Source organism: Plectrocnemia conspersa, unplaced genomic scaffold (assembly GCF_051122295.1).
Source record: "Plectrocnemia conspersa isolate PC_06_02 unplaced genomic scaffold, ASM5112229v1 ptg000008l, whole genome shotgun sequence".
Classification (NCBI taxonomy): Eukaryota; Metazoa; Arthropoda; class Insecta; order Trichoptera; family Polycentropodidae; genus Plectrocnemia; species Plectrocnemia conspersa.
In genome coordinates this window covers 15,546,654-15,570,196 of record NW_028277172.1, presented here as the reverse complement: position 1 = coordinate 15,570,196, position 23,543 = coordinate 15,546,654, and the positions used below count along the sequence as shown (strand labels likewise).

Sequence of the window (23,543 nt, the reverse complement as noted above, 5' to 3'; positions counted from 1 at the left end):
AAATCCTTTTTAGTTTGGCACAGGTGGAATAAGTTTGAATGTTGTGATATGGCTGGTAATACATCATCCGAGTCGAAAAAAGTCATTTATGTGTCGAATTTGATTGATTGTCGTATCGCACAATGTATTTGGACAGCGAGATCGTTGTTACGGTTTAATGAAGACGTAAATGGATTAACTTGCGTTTTATCTGAGAGAGCCGGGGGTGAAACTTTCACGGATCTTTATTGATTCGCTTGACGTCCGAGATTAGAATCAAATTAAGGCTGTCAGAATAAATAGCTAGTCGAAGGAACGGCTATGTTTTATTGATGAGATTCTGTCGATGTTATTATGCGTGACATTGTTGCTTTACCTCTTAAATTAAGTATTGAAATCAGGAATAGAACAGTGGTGGTTATATATCTTTGACGACTCTCTTCTTTCATTCGGAACGATTCTTGCAGCATCTATTGCCTGGGTAATTGAAATCCCGTACTTGACATGACAGTGCTCTTCCCTGCACTTGTCCCAAAGGTATCAAGTTATATGAACACTCTGGACTTTTACTGAAAAAATACCGAAAACTGCAAGATGCAGTGCTATTTTCAATATTTTTGCACACATTTTTTTTCAGATGTAAAATGCAATGAGATACGATGGTTTCTTGTTCCTGTAACCTGCATTACATCTTTGGTTAAAAGTTGATTCGCTCCTTGAAGGTCTGCATTTAATTTTGTGTAATATTAACACAAAAAGCAAAATCACACATCCATTCTTCATTAAATCCAGAAAATGAGTATTCCCTCATCTCTAAAAACAGTTTGATATCGATTTTTTAAATCGTACATCCATTTTTATATTTTACCGCGACTTAACCATCGAACTTCGGTATTTAAAATAACAATTATTAAAAATTCTTTAAATCCATTTTGTGTCATTTGCCATTTTTTATATTTTTGTACACAAATTTTCCTGATGTAAATTGGAATGAAAATGATTTCTCGTTTTTGTAGCTTGCGTCAATTCCTTGCTTAAAATTCCTAACACTACAATATTCATAATAGACATGGCTCTTGCTCTGTCTGTTAAAATTTCCACGATATTTTTTATTGGGATATTAAATCGGCACAAAAACTTTTCAATACTTAATAAATATTTATTATTAATAAAACCAAGAATGCTAGTTCTTCGATTTAATTAAAACTGGAATCTGTTCCTATAAAAAAAAAACCCCCAGCAAGTTTCCAATCCACTCCAGTTTCGAGGTTTGCTCCTTTAAATTTAATTCTATATCATTTCAAAGATCGTCAATTCTTTTGCAATTGTAAACCGAGATAAACTATTTTTTGCGATCGTTTATTTTTTATTTGGGAAAGCAACATCTGTTCTGCAAAGCACGACTTCTAAATATTCTTTTTTTAATTCTCCATTAGTAAATCGTTTCATCATTTCTGCTAAAATTTGACAGTATAACTTGCATGAACAGTCGTATCAAGTGATGATGAGGCAATTTAAAAAATATATCGATGTCGCTTCACTTTTTTGCAATTCATTTAATTTGTATTTCCGCAATTGTCCTTGTGTTTCTTTAAATTTAAAAAATGTTTTAGTTTCGTAACTTGATAATATATTCTTTAAAAACATATCTTTTTTCTGAACATATCAAACAAACAGCATTGCATTTTGTACACATACATATTTGTATGTTTATATTTCGAGGATTAAACAATGAGTTTCAAAGAACCATGAATAAATATAAGACATACCAACTGCAAGTAATGTATAACAGATAATTTTTGTACTGAAAGTAATGCATAACTGTTCATGTAGCTTCGAACAAAAACCAAAACACCAAAAAGATTTTGGTGTTTTGCTTTGGATGTCTATCGATATTTATACTTTTAAAACGTCGCAACTGCTCATGGACCGCGGGCCTTGAGTTGCTCATCACTGGTCTAGCTTATTGGTAGTATTATTTTTTTGTTTATTAATAAATTTAATTAAATTATCTTGCAGTATTATTTTTTGTAAATTTCAATGTATATAATTCTCATAGTATGCATAAAAACTACCCTAAAAATCTCTATTTCATCATTGTAATGCTAATTTTTTGTTTGGGTGTTTCAGCAACCATTTAAGTTTTTTGTGTGGGAAATTGATTTTTGCACTCTGCCAGTGTTTTCCCGGGTTGGAGATTGGCCGGTCGGAAATGCGAGGGTAAAAAACACGCGCAAGGGTTGAAGGGCGGTTTCATTACCGTATCCGGTGCGAATGGATGCGCGTGAAGGGATGATGAGGGAATTTCAACCCCATCTGTGTGCTGAGTGGTTTAAAAATCGATAACTGGTGGGAAATATGCTTCGCTAGGGTCTCCGTATGTAGCTGTAAGACCCTTGGCATTTACCCTGTGCAACTATATATATACAATCTGCATTCTTTCTCAAAATTTTATTGTGTATAACATTGTAGATGAGATGTTACGGCTGCCGGTTTTGAAGCGCGCACTAGAACGTTCCCGAAGCTTCGCGCTTCTAATTTTCCTGAACTAGCTGTTCAAAAAAGTTCATAGCTAGTTTATTGATTTACAATTATGAACTGTGTTTATATAGTACATACTAAACTAGAAAAATAGTAATAAAAAAATAAGTCATACAAGTAACGCGTGAAAAAATGCTATCGTGAATTTAGGGCGGGAATTTATGACGAGCAGGCCATCCGTAGTCACTGATGAAGTAGTTTAAAAATTTAATTAAAAAAAATCGTTCTCATTGGCGTGAACTTTATTTATGAAACGTAAGGCTAAACTGCGCGTGTTGGGTGCCGAAAAAGAGAGCAGGCGCGAGTCTTATATGGTATTGGAATTTAATAACTCGTTACCAGTATGTAAAATTAAAGAAAGATAGTTTCTAATCAATCAGTTAAATTCAAAAATAAATGCTATAAAAATATTTTATAATTATATTGTGTTTATTATTTGTGTGCGATGTAGAGTAATCAAAATTAAAGCTTGTTTTAAATTTGAAAATTCATTATAGCTCTCAAAACCATTTATTGTGCATGATTGGTGCTTTCGTTTTTTTTTATGGTTTTATATTATAGTACATTGTTCGATATTGGCGTTTTACGATCGAGATATTATCAAGCTCCCCGTTATGATGTTATTTATTACATTAGGACACAAATTACTACAGTGTGTTATTAAATTATTTATGATGGATATGAGCGATTTTCTAGCGATCCGTCATGTGTTGAATTCGAGGATGGATGAACGTCATATGCGTTATGAGTTGGCTTATATTGCCTTTGTAAATCTCAAATGAAGCAGAAATTTAATGAAATTATTCTCCGAATTGTGAAGTCAATACTAAAAAATGATGGCGACACTGGCAGAGACATTAGTCAACTTTGACCATAGTTACAATATATTCTATCTTGGGGCTTCTCGGCTAAAAATATATTTTGCACTGCAAAACTGGTAACAGTTTATTTTATAAAAATATATAAATTACCACATATATAGAGAAATGTAAATGTCGCTTTTAGTCAGTGGAGTTGAAATGGTAAGTCTTGGAAGTCGCAGGCGTGTCGAATTGTATTATTGTCGTCTGTGATTTCGGTGGAACAGCTGATTTTTGGACGATCCGCTGATGTCTCAGGTGTCGATGCAGTTTCCTGGTTTGTATCCACTGCTGTGGCGTATCTCTCCATGATAAGTGTATTTTATAATGCTGGTTCAAAAAAGATGTCTGCGAGACAATTGCATCGCTTTTTGGGTACCCTTGTCCGAAATTTGTTCACGCCTCAAAGGAAACGGTCCAAATGCCTACTCCGGCGATTAGCAACCAAAAAACAATAGTAATGTGTGTAGGGTAGAATGTATTGTTTAGCGCGCGTCTCTTCCAAACAAAGGGTAGTTTTTCGGCGATACTCGTGGCTGAGCAATGTCTCGAGACGAATGTGCTATTGAGTTGTTCATGCAATTTTTTTTATTAATAACGCAATTATTTGGTCACGAGATCTTGACTCGTGACCAAATAATTGACTAGAGAGACTCTAAAAATTACAAATGATACGTACAACAATAACAATCTGTTATTCCTAGGCGTGTCTTGAAGCTTATGAAAAATACCTTAAAGAGTTCTTATGTTTTGGTAATTAATGATAATTGACGGTTATCCAAAATCTGCGTGGCTATTGTGAAAACTTTTTGGGTGTTCTGAAATTATGATTTCACTCGTTTAGTTTAGCCAAACTTTTTTTCTTGTTGCTTTTTAGAGGACCATTGTTAGAACTTCCACAATAAGTATTCGATTTTAGAACATAATTCAAAATGCTTAGAAAATATAATGATTTTTTTTGCACTGAAGTTAAAAAATGCAGAAAAATAACTAAAATTCGAAATGCAAAAATATAGCAAACTTGTGACGTAATCCGTGATTTTCTGAGTTGAGTTTAGTTAGTCATTAATATTGTACTAATAATAAGCGTATGTTGAGTACGTCTTTAATATTATTAACGCCTCATTTAGTTACGATATCTTCCAAATACAATTTTGCTGGGCTTAAAATTAAAACCAAATATGCCTCTTTCCTTCAAACATATTTTTTGGAAGTAAAGTAAACTAATTTTATTTTCTAACCCATTTTGTAGAATATTTTATACATTTTATATTTCACATAGTAATAATACACATTGCCAAGCTACTCTAGCTTTCAAAAGTTACATGTATGTACATACATATATCTCATTATTTTTTTTTTGAGGAACCTATTTTCATTATGTAGTTTATTTATAGGGTATTTAAATCTCGTGTGCTTTCACCATGATATCGGATTTAGAGGTACTAGAAAACTTCCATATAAAACTCGCCAGATTCCGCACGGCACGTGTTCGCCACAAATCGATGTGTGCTATGAATATGAATACTATATCTCCAGCATGTGTTTGTGCGCTTTGAACGCTTCATCCCCCTTTTGTGTTACATTTATCCGAAGGTGTCAGAAGCCGAAGCGCATCCACCCTTAATCCGTGCGCTGAACTTTCTCACTCTAGGGCTTTGTTTCTTCTTCGCTCGCCATTTTGGGAAATTACATCTTGCAGCTTTCGGCGGCTGGGCGCATCGATTTGTCTGTGTTGATGTACTGCCGCGTTGTTGTTGAAGAACTCAACTCAACGGCACTTTCGAAACTTTTTTTTAATTTCTTCAGCTTGAAACTCGAGAGCTTATGGGGGTTGAATATTAAGCGCGTTCAAATCCGCCGCCGTAATTCAATTAGTTCGTCGCCAATGAGTGTCTGGACTGCACAATTTGGATTACAGTAATTTTTGCTCGATCACGTTTTGCTAGTATAAGGTATTTAATTTCCAAAACCATTAAATAGAGATCTTGTATAATCCTCGTTTAAATACATTCTGGATTTTCTGGACTTACAACTAATTCTATATACCTCAAATATATATAAATTAAACGAACTGAGGACGCTTTTTTGTCGGCAAATTATAATAATAGACATGGCAGACGGTGATGTGTTAATTAAGTGCGACCATCCATTCTTCATCTCGCTAACTAATTTGTTATTAGCTTTTTTGCCAGCTTCTTAAAATTAAAATTAATTTAGTGTATACATCGTATTTGTTCAAGAAGTTAACTCGGCCGACAATAAAACATGTATTTAAAAGTAATATAACTTAACATTTTCAAGTTATCATATTTATCGCAATAACAATAACACGCGTATAACTTTTATTTTTTTGCCAACCGGTGGTTATTGTATTTAAAGGAGAATTCTTAATTTGTATCCGTTATCATCAATCTTTGTCTTGTAGCTGCTTATTATTCATGTATCTACTTAAGCTGTGGAATCATTGTGATTATGTGATGGACCGGTATTTACATTTCAGTAATAGGGAGGGAACGGTTTAGTGAAACGTTAATATCTATTATGTTTAGTAATCTCGGAGAAGGAGGGGAATGTAAGGAGAAAATTATTTTAAAAAATATCTTCAAAAACTTACAAGCTATGTTTAGCAGAGTAGCCCTGCTATTTTATTTAATTAAAAACGCTGGGATGCTTAAGCCGCGCAGTCATTTGGTCCAAGAAAGTATGATTATATTGTCCTGACCTTCTAGTCAGGGTGTTTATTTGGTAAGACAAAGTTTGTGTTTTGCGCAATGATAAATAGTGTGTCAGTATACTTTGGATTTACTCTGTGTTCCGGACGTCGATCTGGAGTGGATGCGAAGAGAGAAGCGGCGGCGTCTGCGATCTTCGCTTGTCTGAAAATGAATCGGCCTCCTCTCGGTTGTAGTCTAAGTTGGAGGACTCTCGAAGATCTGATGCCTTGAACTCTGATGTGGACGTGTGAAGTGTGAATGCGAGTAGTGTACTCTTGTGATTAGTGGAAGTTATTCCTGGTTGCATGCGTATCAGTATTTATAAACATGGTCTGCTCCATGATAGATTTTGTTGTCAATTACAGAAAAGTGACAATTTTTTTTTATTTGGCTGCTAAGGCAGGTCAGAAGCGGTCGTTTCGATAATAAACCCTAATGCACGGGTTATTTCTCCTCAGGGCGGCGGATATATTAATTCTTTTGATCTACAGCGAGTACTTTTTAACGAAAAAACATAATTTTTCTTAAACCGTTGAAACGCTTTTCGCGAGTTAAACTGGCCTTTTTTTATGAATAATAGTATCAGCTAATCCTTCCAATTGTAAATAAATTGTAATAATATTTCATCATAGTATAATTACAGCACCTACTATAAATTTTAGATTTTAGAAAAAATCTTCTGGATATGCAATTTTAAATTATGATTTGAATTTTGTGAATAGGTTATACCATGGTTAAAACTTTCGCTGCATTAGAGTAGATCAATATACATAGTAGTGTTCTTTTTAACATTTCCCATCAAATATGTAAGTATATCTGCAGAATGTCAAGGACGACCTTTCTTTCTTATAACCGTTTCATTTAATCTTGAGCTTTTAGTTGCTTATCGGCGTATTGTTGCGTAACTCACCACCTAGGGACATACCCTTGAAAACTTGTATTATTTTTATACATATTACTTGCGAGACGCTCTGAAGAGTAGCAAGCAGCAGAAACATCCAGATGATTGATGGCGCAGCGCCGGGTCTCCTTCCATTATGAATGATTTAATATCTTACGCCGCGTTTGGCCTTCGCCCAAATCGATAAACTTCGGTCGGAGAATTCGCGAAAGATTCGCTGAAAGCGGCCTCTAGGTCAGATGTAGACACCTAGAGATGCGGGATTAAGACCGGGATTAGACCGGGAGTCGTAAATTGTGTTTTAAATTACACAGGTCTCCGACTCGCCTTAATCTTGTTAAGGCGACTCAATTTGCGATTAGTCTAATGAAAGTTTTATGAAAAGTGGAGTGACTCTAGAGTGGAATATTAAATTACTGTGATTACTCTTAAAATATTAAGTTTTCACTTTTATCGTCGGCTTGGAAAATGATGGTCATAACACAAAATTGACCGGGACAAATAATATGAACAAGAAATTCTAAAAGAGATTAGGATATATAATTTTAGAAATCTCGTACGATTTATGCAAAGGTACGGATACGTTGTCCTCGAAGCTTTATCTGGACCATGTTCTCTTCAATCGTATCAGAAGATTTCGCTGAGAAGCTGCTACTTCCTCAATCTTTCAAGTCTCGATCTATACTCAGCGTAGCTCCACTTAATGTGAGTTCTGATGAACTATCGTGTGTCTAAAGTCGTTACTTTTCTTATAAGAATGCACGTCTAACGACATTTTTCAAACAGTTAGAAATTTGGCAACGCAATTATAATTTTCATCCATGTAACTGCTAGCCACAATCACCGATTTTTCGGTATTTGTATTTGTATAGACACCGATTATATTACGGTGCATGTGGCCTGATACGCCAAATTCTCCGATCGTCACGTGCGCTTGTATAACGTCGACGTGAATAATATACTAATACACTTTTTCCGTTCAATTTTATATTTATAATATATAATATTTCCGTCGAAAACTGTAAATTGCTGCAATATTTGCTGCTAAAAATATACAATGTAAAGTTCACGATAACAGTCTTGGCACAATGCGTGAATCTCATACTCAAAATTATGGTGTAAAATGAGTAGCAACACAGTGTCATACCCTCTGAGATATAACTTGCAATTGAGTTATAATGACTTTAATTGTTTAAAATTCATATTATTAGGTTGTGAGACTATTTTTCTTGACCGACGATATGTCCTTAGTAACAATACTTTAATAGATTCTGTTTGAAAAGAAAACATCGGAACAATATCTTTGATATCCAAATAAGCTGTTTAATAATTCCTTCAGAGCTTATGGGACTATAAGCATGAGGGCTATCCCTTGAAACTCTCTAATCCTTAATGGATTTTGATTAAGTCACTCGTGTTCCCTAAAATAATACTTTGAACTATCTAACATTCAACATACGACTAAAGTTGTTTTCCTTTAGAATATAATATAACTTATTTTCGTAAAATATGTAGACGGTTACGATGAAGTTTTGCTATAGCATAAGTCGAAGCGTATACATTACCTCAGAGCAGAACTGTTTTTAATCAAAACCCTCTAAGTGTGCTTATGCATCTATTTATGAGATATAAGATTTTTATAGCAGTGCTACCTACCATTGCTGTATCGCATTCGCCTTATATAACATATTCAGTTGGAAGGCTTCCTAACCGATTCGAGCCAACTAGCTCTTTTTATAGAATTATTATAGGCACATGTATAGACGCAATCGCTATATAGAGCGTTTCGATTATCATTTATGTATATAACGCTCAGTCTATGTGTGTTCAAAATATTTATACTAAAAAAGTAGATACCCCATAACAATGAAGTAACTAAATATTGATTTTATAGTGTATATTTATATTTAAAAAAAATGTTTTTTAGGAATACTCATCTGTGCCTCAATTAGATTTAAAACGAGAGATAATTCAGTTATTATTTTTACGTATATTAAAAATATGTAAAATTAATGTTATTCTTAAAATTCATTTAGTAATATTATATTTTGCAGTATTTGTGCTGGCTGGGTATTATTAATAATAGTATCCATTTAAAAATAAATAATTTAATCCAAACAGCTGGCATTGCCTGTCTCAAATAAAATACAGGATAAATTCTATGAAAATGTTTCATATTAAACATTGGCTTTGAATGAATTCTCAGACTATTAATAATTGATGTGCGTATGTTTTATTTATCATAATACAATTCTCGATGTTTATTTTGCTTAATATTATTTTTAATTAAAATACTATTAGCTATTGAATACATGTACATTTAAGAAAATTACATTTTTTTAGAAAACGTCTTGGTGGACCAATAGCATTGTTTAAAACTCACGCGGTCAGCATTTTATTTAACAGTCACTAGATCGTTTGATTCAGGAGCTCAAGTTAATACCATCTCTGTGGATTTTGATAAAGTCTTTGTCATGGCATTTTTCTGCGAATATTATGGTTTGGTTATTCGGAATTTTTTTAATAGATCGCCATGGTGGCTGTAAATAGAGTATTTCACAACTGCAGTTCCAACATGGATTCTTTGTGAAGATAGGCTGCTGATATTCATCCACCTTTCAGTTTTGGAAAATGCTACGTCGTGTTGTTGATCAGATCTTTATTGCCGGCGGAATTTTCTTATCGCCTGCGAGAAATTTTCTACTGAATTCGAGAGGTAGTTAAAATTTTATCTACATTTCAAAAACATCTGTGCCAGGTCTTTTAAGATGCTCGTTTCTCTTTGATATTAATGATTCGCGTCTTTTGTAACACACAGGATCCTTAATTCATTCGAGGACAAAAATTCTTTCATTCTAGAAAAGCTTTCTGAGTTACCTCTATATGACGGAGTAGCGTAGTCCGTAACGTCTCAGACTCAAAATCTGAGGTTGCGGTTTCGAGCCTCGGCAACGACCCTCGAATTTTAATTTACCGGTTAAAAAAACCGGTCCAGCTGCAGTGATATCTATTGGTCATAAATTGTATTACACATAATAATTTATAATTATTAAAATATAGATGTCATCGACTCCCAGGTTTTCAGTCTGGTTATTATTACTTGTAGATATTCATTATATCTGACGGACTCAGTTGGTACAGATTTAACCCGTTGTAACTCATTGGGCATACGCCTATCAGGTTAAAACGGAAGATTTAAATGAGGAAATTTGGTTATTATCATTTCCTATATCTGATAGCCATTTTATTAGAAAGTTATTTATAGTTATAAGTTATAAAATTAACAATACTTATATTCTTGAGAATTTTCAGCTTTGGATTATGAACCACCCTTAAGCAACGCTTTCAATGCAACTTTTCCTGCCGGTTTCGTAAAGCACATCCGCATTTGCTAACTTGCCTATGGCATCCAGCCTCTTAATACGCTGGCATTGTGCATTGATAAGTCTAATGTCAGCTATGAGGAGCTGACATTAGACATCATATGTTTCTTGGTTTCATTTTATTACGTTCTTTTTGATTTTGATCTTTGTGACGCATTGCAGTAACCTGTTATCATGAGGGTCTTATTTAAAATAAATGAATAATTCCAGTAAATCTTATCATGATTCCGAAGAACAATTAAGATGTTATTCAAAAGCTAGACAATTGTAAAATATGGTAATAAATATCGATCTCAATGCGAAGAGTTAACGACAGATTAAAAATATGTACAGTGGAACTCGGTTACGAGCATAATTCGTTCTGGAAACATGCTCGTATTTTAAAGCATTCATATATTAAATCAAATTTCCCCATAATAAATAATGGAAAATTTAGTTAGTTTCATTCTAAAACCCTAAAATAAACATTTAAAAATGATACACTAATATATTTTATTAATTTAATTTATTATAATACAATGAAATCCTTTTTATTTTAATGAACCCGTCTAATGACACGCTTTTGCCTTATTTTAAAGATTTGGCAAAAATGTGACATTGCATTGTCATTGAATGGACTCGAGAATCACGCGAGAAAAAATTAATGCCCTCGGATGGTAAACTGTTGCTCACCCTCCATGTTCTCCCGATATAGCTCCATCAGATTACCATTAATTTTAGTCTTGATAACATAATTTAGATGTTAAAAAATTAATAGTGTTTGTGAAGTTAAAACATTTCTTTCTGAATATTTTAACTCACATCCAGTCAGTTTTTACAAATGTGGGATTAAAAACTTGCTTGATCGATGGAAGAAGGTTGCATCTGTCGATGGAAAATATTGTGTAGAATAATATTGTAAAATAAATTTGATATTGAAAAATTATTACTCATTAAATTAACGTATTGGAAAAATACTTTTCAGTCCAAAGGTTAGCCATAAATTAAGTAATTAATGCATTATATTGTAGTTAATCATAAACATGTTTGTTGTAGCATGTGTTAAAAAATCAATAAAAAATAAATATTTTAAAAACGCATATACAGCTGAATAATAAAATAATTATTATATTTACTGCATAAATGAGCAAAATTGCTTCACATATGCTTTCGGAGTCAGCCGCGAGGAGCTAGTTTGATACATGTGAAGTAGTACATAACTATTATGTGTATATTATGCTGGTATTTATATAAGTGCATTGAAGGGCATGATGGCCAGATTTTAAATAAATTTTAAACATGTCTGTTAAGATCTTATTAAATGTTCATTGTTTGTATCAGTAGTTTATAGGTTCTTATGAATCCTAGACTGTCCGTCTCCAGTTGGAAAGAGTAGCGACCTTGTGTATGTATATGCGAGGAATTCGCGTTCTTCCGCCGCATCGGCAGACGTTTGGTCTGGTCGGACGCCCACTTCGTCCGCGGCGAAAGACGCATCGGGAATTCGACGGGAGAGCCGCGGGACGCGGGAGCGGTCCCGCTTTAATGAAATATTTTGAAGGACGCCCAGTCGCGGGATGCGCTCGTGAATGAATCGGCTATTTACGACTGTCGCGTGCTCGGCATTCCTCGACCATTTCGCCGGTCTCGATGCCGAGCCAATGAGTATTTTCGCGACTGCGAGACGGTCGCGGGTTTTCCCGACACAGATTAGATTTTCTCTATGAATTGCTGATGATATGGAAGTTAGAAAATCTTGGACTCTCCCATATCGCCCGCCCATCTATTCTGTGGCTTGCCTCGCTCTTTTCTCTCTAGTCATGTATTTTTTTATCGACGCAGTATTTACTGATGCTTATATGGTGTCATCAACAGATTTCAGAAATACGTCGGTCACTTTTATGTTTTCTCTTATTCGAATTTTGTCCAAAAATATGTCTTCGTCGTCAGTTGTGACGAGCTGGTCCGATTCATATGAGATGACAATTTCACATTTAATAAATTTATTTATTTTATATTTATTATCAAAATATACAGTGTTTTATATTATAGGTATTACTTATGTTTTAAAAGACTCTTTAACTAGATATTTTTTATCACCTAGCAACTAAGCGAAAGCGATGAGGTGTAAATCGCAAAAAATGCATCAGCAGTGAATTGTAACGAGCGTTTGTTACCAAGTGTTAATACGAAATCGATACATTAGTGGAAATATACGTATTTATGCACGGAAAGCTCTTAATACTACGATTTACGGTTTGATATCGTTTCCATTCCCATATTGGCGTGTGTTCCATTTTACGATTTTTTATTTCCAAATTGAAAAAATATCGGAAAATATATGCATGCGCTCTATAAATTGACCCTATTTTACGAGCAGGAATAAAGTGAAATACTCATATATGTACATATGTACATATTCATATGTAATATAAATAATTTACTGATGCTTAATGTTATAATAATTCACAGTATTATTATACCTTTTATGTTTAAAAATAAAAGTGCTTCTACTTTGCTTGAACGAAAATTTTCCCCTCTGTATAGATAACGATATTTTATTAATTTCTTATTAGATAATGGCATAATTTATGACACTTCATAAATTCGATATTTATGTATTATTTAAATTATAACTTTTTAAATTTGAACCTTTATGTATCTGTATTATCAATTTAATAACATATTTCTCGTTGAAAAATCAACAGAGAGTACACATATTAGTATAAATTAATCGATTTTTTAATATTCATAATCCATATTAGTAAATACACTTAGTTTAACCTTTACTAAAAATGCGTTATACATTTTCATATACGTAAACCGCATTTTTATTAAAAGTTATTAAAGTTCTTATTATCTATTGGTATATATTGTGACGTACAACTGATCAGACACTACTTGAAATTTATTTAAAGTAATTAATAAGGTTCTTGAATATTATAAAACAGCATGATCCAATTCGAGCTTCTATCGAGCTATGTTGGCAGCACTGTAAATCAGACAGCTGTCAATAATCACGCGTGTTCAAAGTGTCAAATGTTAGTATGTAGCTGTTAAAATTGTTTAATTGCTCTACAGAAATAACAATTCTGTACGAACTGTGTATCGAAATTTATGGGAAGATTATGATCAATTTTGTCGTCCTACTAAGCGAACAATTCGCAACGTAGTTAAAAAAATAAAGACTGCAAGATATGGTAAGAGCTGTGTATCATCGTGGCGCTCGTTCAGCCGAGAATATTATTGCTATATGCGAAAGTGTGGCCGATGATCCGGAATTGTCGATTCGTCGTCGTTCGCAGCTTTTGGACTTTTTTTATGGCTCCCTTTGGCGTATTTTGCATCTAAACCTTATTATAATAAAATTCAGATATCACAAGAACTGAAGCTCAGAGACCATGGACAGCGAATAATGTAAGAAGATTGAGTGTTTAAAAAGTACGGATACTGTAATTGGATTACATTTATATATGAATTTTAATAGATAAAGCTTTAAAGCTCGTCATTTGATATCGTTAGCTACTACATATTTTACCCTTTTCCATTACTTAAAATTAGTTTGTATCACTGCACCGAATTTTAATTACTGTAAATGGCGTATTAAACATAATTTCAGCAATGTATTACATTTTTCCATTTTAGTAACAATATCTTTGAAAATTCATAAGAGCGAAATATATATTACTTATTCCACTTCTTCTACCATCGAGAACCCTTCTCATTACAAAACCTTTTTTTTTAATTTTCTTTGCGTTTTTCTTTACATTCGAGAACGCTTAACATCCATTGTTAGTTAACGTTTTTTAATTATCTAACTCTCAAAGTCACCATAATACACCTATTGTATACTCTTGTATTACATATATATGTATGCTTTAAACCGAGAAATAATTTAATGGTTCAATCCTTTTGTGTGTGAATGGTTCCACGTGTACTCTACATACATATGTGACCAGCATTGTAGCACTACGTGCTCTCAAACGCTATATTTTATTACAGCCCCGCAAACTGATAAAAGCAAATGATTAATCCATTACTTACTCACCCATAGTCAAATGTTATTTGGGAAGTAATTTATGGAATTTAATTACTAAACCTTTAAAACTCTTTTATTTTTCTTTGGTGAATCTAGAAACGAGTTTAATCTGTGTATGCTCTCTTTTTCGGCACCCAACGCGCGCCTAATATTTTGTAACTAGTATCAGAGTAGTATAACTTTTCAGACAGTCAGACACAGAAAGAGTTGTTTGATATACAGTTCATTGTACAAATGTTAGATACTGATATATAATCAAAACTGTGGTATCAATATCAAACGGCGGTGTTGAATGAGAACGAATCGAAGAGACTAGCGGTTGTAAAAATCGAGTCTTACTGGTCTCTTGTCGTCCATGAGTAGTGCTGTAACCAAGTGTCAAGTCCTTTATACTGGTTCTTCCAATTAAGGAACAATCGCGTTATTGCTTAGCTCCGACTCCGTTATATCCCTCGATGAAAGGATTATTTCCCAGGTGGCCATGTATGCGCGATCCGATAATGACAATGTTTATATAATGCGAGGCCATGAGTATTTTTTTCTAGACATATATCTCGAAACTTAGGAGTTTTCATGTTGGAAATTGACATCTGAAAATTCATGTTCAACATACCGATTTCTCACGTTTTGTTTGTTTAAACCTTTACTATTTTAGGTTTCTAGAGGAAGATTGTTGGATTGAGAAATTGGTCAATATTAAAACATTCTTTCTCTTAAATCTTTGAATGAGTTTCTCAATGACAATGGATGGCATTCCACTCCTTTTTCCACACTGCTTTAAATTCGCGACACTTGTTTATAACGTTACTGCTACAAATATCAAAAAAACATTACGGCCTAATAAACTCTGTTGCTGTTTGAGTTAAAAAAATTGCCTCTATCTTTATACTTCGTATAATACGCACCCCACAACATATTAGTATACGGTCAATTACAATTTTAACTCTAGATTGGCTATTACGTCGTATGCACCAGTCGTGTAGAATTTGCTTGGGAAGGCTTCCGTAGGTATCCAGCCGCATGGGGTGGTTGTATATACGTATGTATGTAGCTAGGGGGTGAGTGTGCGCGCACGTTTCGACGCAGCGGTTCGCGTCATGATCGCGACGCTGCATCCCGGCCAATTTTGCCATCGTCGATTTGCAAATTGTCAGCCTGCGCCAAGGAACGCGCGCGCCACAACTGTGTATCTATAATCGTATGTGTAGACATCGCGATTGGGTTTTTACGCTTTCGCAAGGTCGATTGATTGAATTTGCATTGATGAAAAATTAGTGCTCGCGTTACGAAATGTTCGAGTATTCATTGGCTGAGATGCGTGTCACACGTGGCTCGGCTCATTAACAATTCAAATATATATTAATATAACCCGTTTAATGTTTAGGTCCTGCTGTTGGTGGGGTAGAAAAACAGACTTGTGATTGCCATTTCGAACAGCTCGCGTCGAAACATCCAAAAATGTTTTGCAACGCAGCCAAATAAATATTGATGTTTTAAATTAAATAAACAGTTTATAAATATCGTATTATTCTAAAATTGTGTTTTGCGTAGATACAGTATCTATTTTTGTTGTGCTAAAATAGCCAAACATATAACGAAACGCATTACATTAATAAAAAGTTAGATTCAACTCATTATATATATATAAAAACTAGTTATCTCTGTTGATACTTCGTTTAGAAGTCAGATTGCTCTCGCTAAATAAATATTTAAAATCGCAAAAATAGATTGATATAGTATGCAAGATCGCAACGCAAGAGTGTGTTCCATGATAAAAAGTTTCGCAATCATAGAAAGACTCACTACCATGTAGAACTATTTTTGTACATACACATTTTTATGGCTATTCAGTAATTTGAATCCCCCCAAAGTCCATCGACTTATAGGGGATTTTAGGGAAATTCGTATTGACATTAAAAAATCACAAAAGGGTCATAAATTGATCAAAATTATATAATTTTAAAGTATTGAAATATTAGTCTAATTTGAAAATATTTAATAAAATTTTAAAATGAATTAATAATAGGCAGTCGCTATACCCTATTTCATATTTCTTTTTATACAAATCATTTTTTTAATTCGCGCAAATGATGCCGCGCGACTATGACGACGCGCAAATGTTAGGCGTGTATATGACGCCGCGCGATTGTGCCGGCGTGCTTATGTCTGGGTGCTTTTGCTAGGCGCACAAATGTCGGGGTATCTGATTTATTATATAATATAAGAAACATTTTATCGTACTGGAATTTATATTTTTCGACAATATTTAGGCTTAAATATTTTACTTATGTTCATATATATTGTGTAGTTATACGAATCGTTAAAATGAGCTAAGAGGTTCTGAAAGATTTCGCCCTCTTCAGATTTTTCCGATCCATCGGAAAAATCTGAAGAGGGCGAATATCGAACCTTATGCTCCTAAGGGTTCACGTTTATTTATTTAAACCCTTTTTTATTAGTATTTTACCTCTTGTGTTCATTGGTAATTGTTATCATAAAAGTCAATAGATAATGGACAATGTGTGGAATTTGAGCTCGACAAAGAGCAAGATTTTTGACCCTCAGAAAAATACAAGGGAAGGATTAGGGTATTTGTAAAATACCTTACTTAAAATAAAACACAAAATATAATATCTTTATATATTTTATTCGTAGATATTTGTAAAATATGAATATAGTTAAGAAAAATTATGTCTATACGCATAAAATGGAAGAAGCGTATAGTTAGACTTTGCTATATAGTATTTGCATATCTTAAACGTACAATACCGACATGTTTTTAATTTTATTTTGATATTATTTACAAAATTATGACTCTTGGGCAATGAGCTACATCTTTTAATATAAAAGGCAGTGATTTTTTATTACTGATATAATCAGAAATCTAAATAAATCTTGTATTCCAGAAAATGATTGTTTCAATTCCTGGGGTTTCAAAAAGTGGCGATAATATAAATCTTCATATATTATAGATTCATGATGAAGAGGACTTCGGTTAAATGTTTATCGATCAGCATTTAAAAAATTCTCTAGTTTGGATGTGGAATACGTATAATTAAATACTTAATAGCATAGATATAAAGATATTGAATATATAAGAATTGATTAATAATATTCAAGAATATCGGAACAATTTTGGCGAATGATAGTCATGGGTCGGCAATGAAACAGAAGTTAGCCGCTGTAAAATATTTATTTACGGGTTAAATTCGTACCGACTGGCACGTCCTTCCGTCGCGTCCACAAACGAGTAAATCCTCCCGCCACCGCTTCCTATCAGTATTACTAGCGTAGATTAAAAGTGTCAATTGAATTATTTATTGGAGCGCTGAATTAATATGGAATGTACTATATATAATTATTTTACATTTACTCGTACTGTTTCAATCCATTCTTCGAAATCAAACATACTTACATAAGCATTTAGCGAGAGCATTCCTGTATATTAATGATATTAATATCTTTCATATTTCATACAGGTAGTTAAAAAACTTTCTAATGGGACATACATTTTAAATTTACTGCTTCATTTAATTTATATATTTTTAAATGTAGTGTAGTTAAAATATATTTTTTATGTGCAAGATAGAGGCGCATTGGATTAAGCTGTTAGGCCCTACGAATCTATTTATAAATAAATAAAATATATTTTTAGGCATTCTAGGAAGTAGTAAAAAAATGGTTATATATGTATGTATATTATGTGAATGTAATGTAACAAATCTTAAAATTGGAGTACTTTGATCCATTGACTGACGTAAAGTCCGAAGTTCCGAACAGCGACCGTCAACCTTTCGATGCATCACAGCAAACTATCAACATTGTTTTTCATTGTTCTCTACCGGGTCGTTCGCACTGTTCGATACGCTTTATATTTTTGAAACGTGCTCAGTCAATGTCGCCGCTCTCGTTCGACATATCACATTTTTTGTTTATCCTCCGCGGATCGGATCTCAGATTTCGGAATCGTCGAAAATTCGATTCCCGTCCTGGGTAGGAAACGAGAGAAAACGCCAGAGGTGAATCGGGCCCTGGGAAAATTCGCTCAAATTATATAATAACACGCTCGGATACTCGGTACGCTCGATTAGTGTCAATTTGGATTACTGCGAAGATGCGAGAGAGCGTGGGCGAAAATTGTTATACCTACAATTTAAAAATATTGTAAATGTTCTTAAAATTCTAAAAATGTATACGTAGGCCAGAAAAGTTGACAATTTTAATAAAAAAAAGTTTATTTTTATAAAACTTTTTCGCCTTTAGAGGCTGTATTTCAAAGAAACGATCGCCAAGAGAGTCGTACGACCCTTCTTGGTAGGCAATTATCAGCATTGTTCGATTGTAAAAGTCAGAGTTTGCATTTTGAACAGATTTGCGCCAATAGGGAATAAAGTTTTATTTCATGCAAATTTGCGGTAAAAAAATTGCGGTAGATGAATCGAGTAATTTTTAAAAGTATAATGAAATTTATAAAAGTACACATAGAAATATCTGAGCATCTCGAACTTGCTATAGTAAATAATAGACGACAAACATGATAATGAAAATATGACCAATTTTTAATTGCCAAAATTCCAAAAAAATAATATTGTGCAGATGTGGACTTTTTCAAGACATATTAAATGTTCAACTTTTTAAATCAACTTTGGGTCAGTATAAAAATCAACCTGTCAGAGTTTTTTAACTGCCTGGTCATACTTATATTATTCAGGGTCAGAATAAAGTTATGGGAGATCATATGAATTAAAAAAATATTATTACATTTATAAATATAAATGAGCAATAAATTATTTATTTTAGAAATATCTTATAAAATATCTCGCTCGCACAAAAACTGTTGCACAGGTTATGTGCGGCAAGCATGAACAATTCTCAAAGAATCTATTTAATTGTATATAGGACGCTAAGGAAGCGAGAATAACGACAGAACGGCGGCGGAGTGCACGATTGCTTGTTGTGTTGCTATCCGACGATGTTGCGAGCCCAATCAAACAAGTGGGATCTAAAATACTTTGATAATAACCCTGTATTATTATGCTGAGCATCTGTCAACATAAAACTGACCTTGAGGTTAAAATATAGATCATATAATATAAATACTGGCTATTCTTTATAAACACTGATCAATGAACTTTAATAAATTTTCAATGGCCGGTATTTTTTTGTTTATTTTAAATTCAAGTCTAAGTCTCTACAAAGTAATTTACTTGAGTAATATATTTTTGAGCATTCTGAGTTGTACTCTTTTCGGCACCGGGTATAATTAAAATTAAAATTCGTACTAAATCAAAGTTTGAAACACTTATTTCTCTATTATTTTTAAACTTCATACTTTTTTTGTAACTATTTATTATTAAAACTGTATCTTTTAATTCTTGACAACTTAACGGATATATTCCAATGTTATCGTTTACTATTCGATTTTGAATAATTGAAAATAATAAATATTGGAAAATCTAGTTAAAATCTCCTTTAATACACAATTGATTATTTAAATTAACATTACTCAAACGCGATGAGAACATACATTTTTTGAGTTTAGAATTTCAACATTAAATTATATGAAATAACCATATAATAAGGCTCAAAAATTCATGGTGTATATATAGGGGGTCTACGTCGTACTAACGGTGTTCGAGATGGCATGTATAAATGCCATCCACGGTGAAAGGGTTAAAAAGCTTAGGTTAGAAAAAATCAATATAGAGGGGGACGCCAAAAAAATGTCTGAAAAGGGGGGTATTGAGCTAAAAAAGTTTGGAAAATGTACATATGAAAAGTATATTATGTAAGTACCGCGGCGCCATCACCACACTTTTTGCTAGAATTTCTTGATAGATTCAGTATGTATTATATTTTTCTCGATCATCGACAATTCGGAGTGCCTTCTGAAAAAACAGTTTAATTTTCCAAAGCAGTCATTTAGTTTTTACGTGTTCGCTTCATCGCAATTTCATGTCCAAAATCATGCCGAAGTATTTGAGATACTTAAAAGTTATAAGAAGTTACAAGTTTTTAAATCATATTCAATAAGAATGGATTATCCGTCTGTTTTATTCTTTTGGGATAATAAAATCTTTACATTGGACGTCATGGCTACACTTGTTATATCTAGAATAAGTCAGCCTATTATGCTAAATTAATTCTAACAATAGAATTTGATTGAAGGAAAATAGGGTGTTGCCGGAAGTTGCTTTCGTTTTCTACCGGTGCCTTTCCTTCTAGAACATATAATGCTTTCGAGATAAATAAAGTTTTTTTTACATTCCGGTTATGTAATTCGTTCATGTCCCAATTAAAGGAGTCCCTGTCCCGATTGATCGCAGTAAATCACGAAACTGAACCGTAAGCGCACAACATGTCGCCTTTCCGCATTTCACCCCGATAGCCTTTGGAGCGGCGCCCGGGCGTTCCGCCCCTCATCCCCGTAGGAAGTGCGTATGTATGTCATGTGCCGGTGCGTCGCCCCTTGGCGGGCGTATGCGCGTCAGTCGCTCGCGGGCAGCGCCCCCGTTCGGCCGCGCCCCACGATTCGCTACGATCGATACGACACCACGTGCCGCCACCCAACGCCCCCTGACTTGAATCGAACCACCGCCGCCGAGAGTCAGCTGTTTTGCGGTGCTTAAAAATATATATCATACTACCTTTGAGTGATAGTGAAGAGATAGTTTGTATTCATGTATTTTATGTACGCGTAAAGATATATAGATTTAAACTGTACTGTACTGACGGAATCACAGGTGGGTATTGTGTTTATTGAGTGTTTAAATATAAATGCACACTTCACCTGTGCAAACTGCGGCAGGAAATAGTCGCATTCTTGAATTGGACCTCGACCTCTCGTTGTTATTTGTATCGGGTGAAAGCGCGTTTTTTTATTCGAATGTATTTTTTTCCTCAATATCAAATTGTTACGCAATGTAAATTAATGTATATTATTATAATTTTACAAATTTTGCACGATTATTGCTACTTAACATATTATTAAAATCATATTCGGTTTGAAAATGGATGATAATAGTTAACATTTTAAACCTAACCTAACCGATAATTATATATTCAGTAATGTGTTACATATAATAATAATAATACATTTACGAGTAAAATATCTAAAATATTTGCGTTGCGCGGCCAAATTATCTTCTGCATAATCAATTAAGTAGAAAAAAATAGCACAGTTTATAGCGACTAATTTTTTTTTCAAGTAAAAAGTAGGTTTTTAATATTATTTTCTTAATGCTTACGTATCTCTACATTTTATAAACGGTAATAATTTTGGTAAAATGTATTATACAAAATAAAATTATCCTGAAAATTTATAAAAAACTTTGCTGGTTATAAAAGCTTGGCCACCCCTTATTAAATATGCAAATAAAAAAACATGTCCGATTACAAAGTTAAATTATTAATTTATTGTAATTTTGCGTTGTAACATGGCAGTCATTAACCCAATGCGTTACAATTAAGTAAACTCAATCGACACCTACTAGTAAATAGTTAGACATCAAAATCTGTAAATCAGTGATATATTTTATTAATTATAAACTATAATTACAGCTTACAGTATGTCACTATGCACAACCTAGCTCAATTTTATTTTAATTCTTCATCACGACTTTCATCCGTAAGATTAGGAAAACCTAATATCAGATAATCAGATGATTTGAAAGTTTGGCATAGAAATGGCGGGTAGAATGACGCGTGCAAATATCACGTCGTTATTGTCCACCATTTGGGAGGATTTCTTGTGAATGACTGTTTTAATATATAGATATCTATATTTTAATACGCTGTGCAATTTTAATAAAAATCACCATAATTTTGTACTGATTTATTAGAAATATTGAATATGAGAGTTAAAATTTACAATTAATAATAAACAAAATGTTAAGATCATATAAGATTGTAAAAAAATATCGAAGGTGAACCGTAAACGATTTACCGCAAGATTCTGAAGCATATCGTAGAAATTAAGTAACCGTATCCGATTGAAGAACTTCTTTGTTTGGATCATTCAAAAATATAATAATTGGTCCAAGATGATCAAAACACTGAGGCACGATTCAATATATAATGTTGAACATTGAAACAATAATTTGTCAAGTGTTGACTCTTTAAGAGTAAGCACGTTGTCATGTGTTATTCTAACTTTACGTTGTAGTTTTCACCCAATCAATATTTCTTAATTTTTTGTCATTTTTAAAAAGTTGTGTATTTCAAATTAAACTTCTAAATGAACATTTTGGAAATGTGCATATGTTTAATTATAGGTTATTTGTATTATAAATTATTTATAAAATTTTAATCGTTATAATATTTTGAATCCCGTACAATTTATGTATTTACTTAAAGATCGGGAAAGATTGGGTTGCATTCTAAATTTTGGATTTCATATCTAGTCTAGGTTTGACGTGAAGTGGGAAGCGGCTGCTTCCTCGGTCGATGCTTGGCGTAGTTCCGCTTGGTACGAATCCGAATGAACTCTTGTCCCATGTTGGAGTATCCAGTGGAAGTTTCTGACGGAAGTGTATTCCGAACTGTTTTATGTATGCGGTTATAACACTGGTCGAGATGGAGGTGGTTCATTTGCTTTGTCTACTCTCGACGCCTAGATTTGGAAGTTGAATTGGATTTGTTATTTTCTGCTGTATTTATAATAAGAATGCTTTTGCGTCTTGTTTAAACAGCTATAGATTCGTCAATATTGTAATAGCACTTTTAATCCTGGATAGCGCACTGCATAACGATTGCATTTGTACTAACCCTTTAGTAATGCTTCATTTGGGAATTCATTTACCTAATTTGTTCGAATCTCCGACCGTCACGTACATCAGTAAAACAAATGCATTTGTTCGACAAGTAGAGACTAATAATTATTTTATTTATTACGCTTTTAACACGTATTTACGATATGCCATTACTCACAGTCGGGTGATGTTCCCAATATTGTAGATACATTTACGTATGTTTTGTTAATTTTAATACATAAAACAACTTTGTACAATACATATCATAATCGTAACAAAAATTAGGTAAACAGTTCGTAACAAATATGAATTATTTTATTAAATTTCTTTGTTGTACATATTTGTATATAAAACATATATTATTTTACATACAAATATGTACGGTCTCCTTGTT

At 33.3% G+C, this 23,543-nt stretch overlaps 1 protein-coding gene across 11 annotated transcripts in view; it reads left to right on the top strand.

The window, feature by feature from the left end:
- Positions 1-23,543, top strand: part of bsk (mitogen-activated protein kinase dJNK) — a 117,346-nt gene that overhangs the window by 12,636 nt on the left and 81,167 nt on the right. For 6 of the 11 annotated variants that reach the window (XM_088191064.1, XM_088191070.1, XM_088191060.1 and 3 more), the window contains exon 1: positions 20,889-21,020. The exons of the other annotated variants lie outside the window; for them this stretch is intronic. The gene's annotated coding sequence lies outside the window, so the exon portion shown is untranslated. Of the gene's footprint in view, positions 1-20,888; positions 21,021-23,543 lie in introns of those variants that run through there. 11 annotated transcript variants of the gene reach the window in all.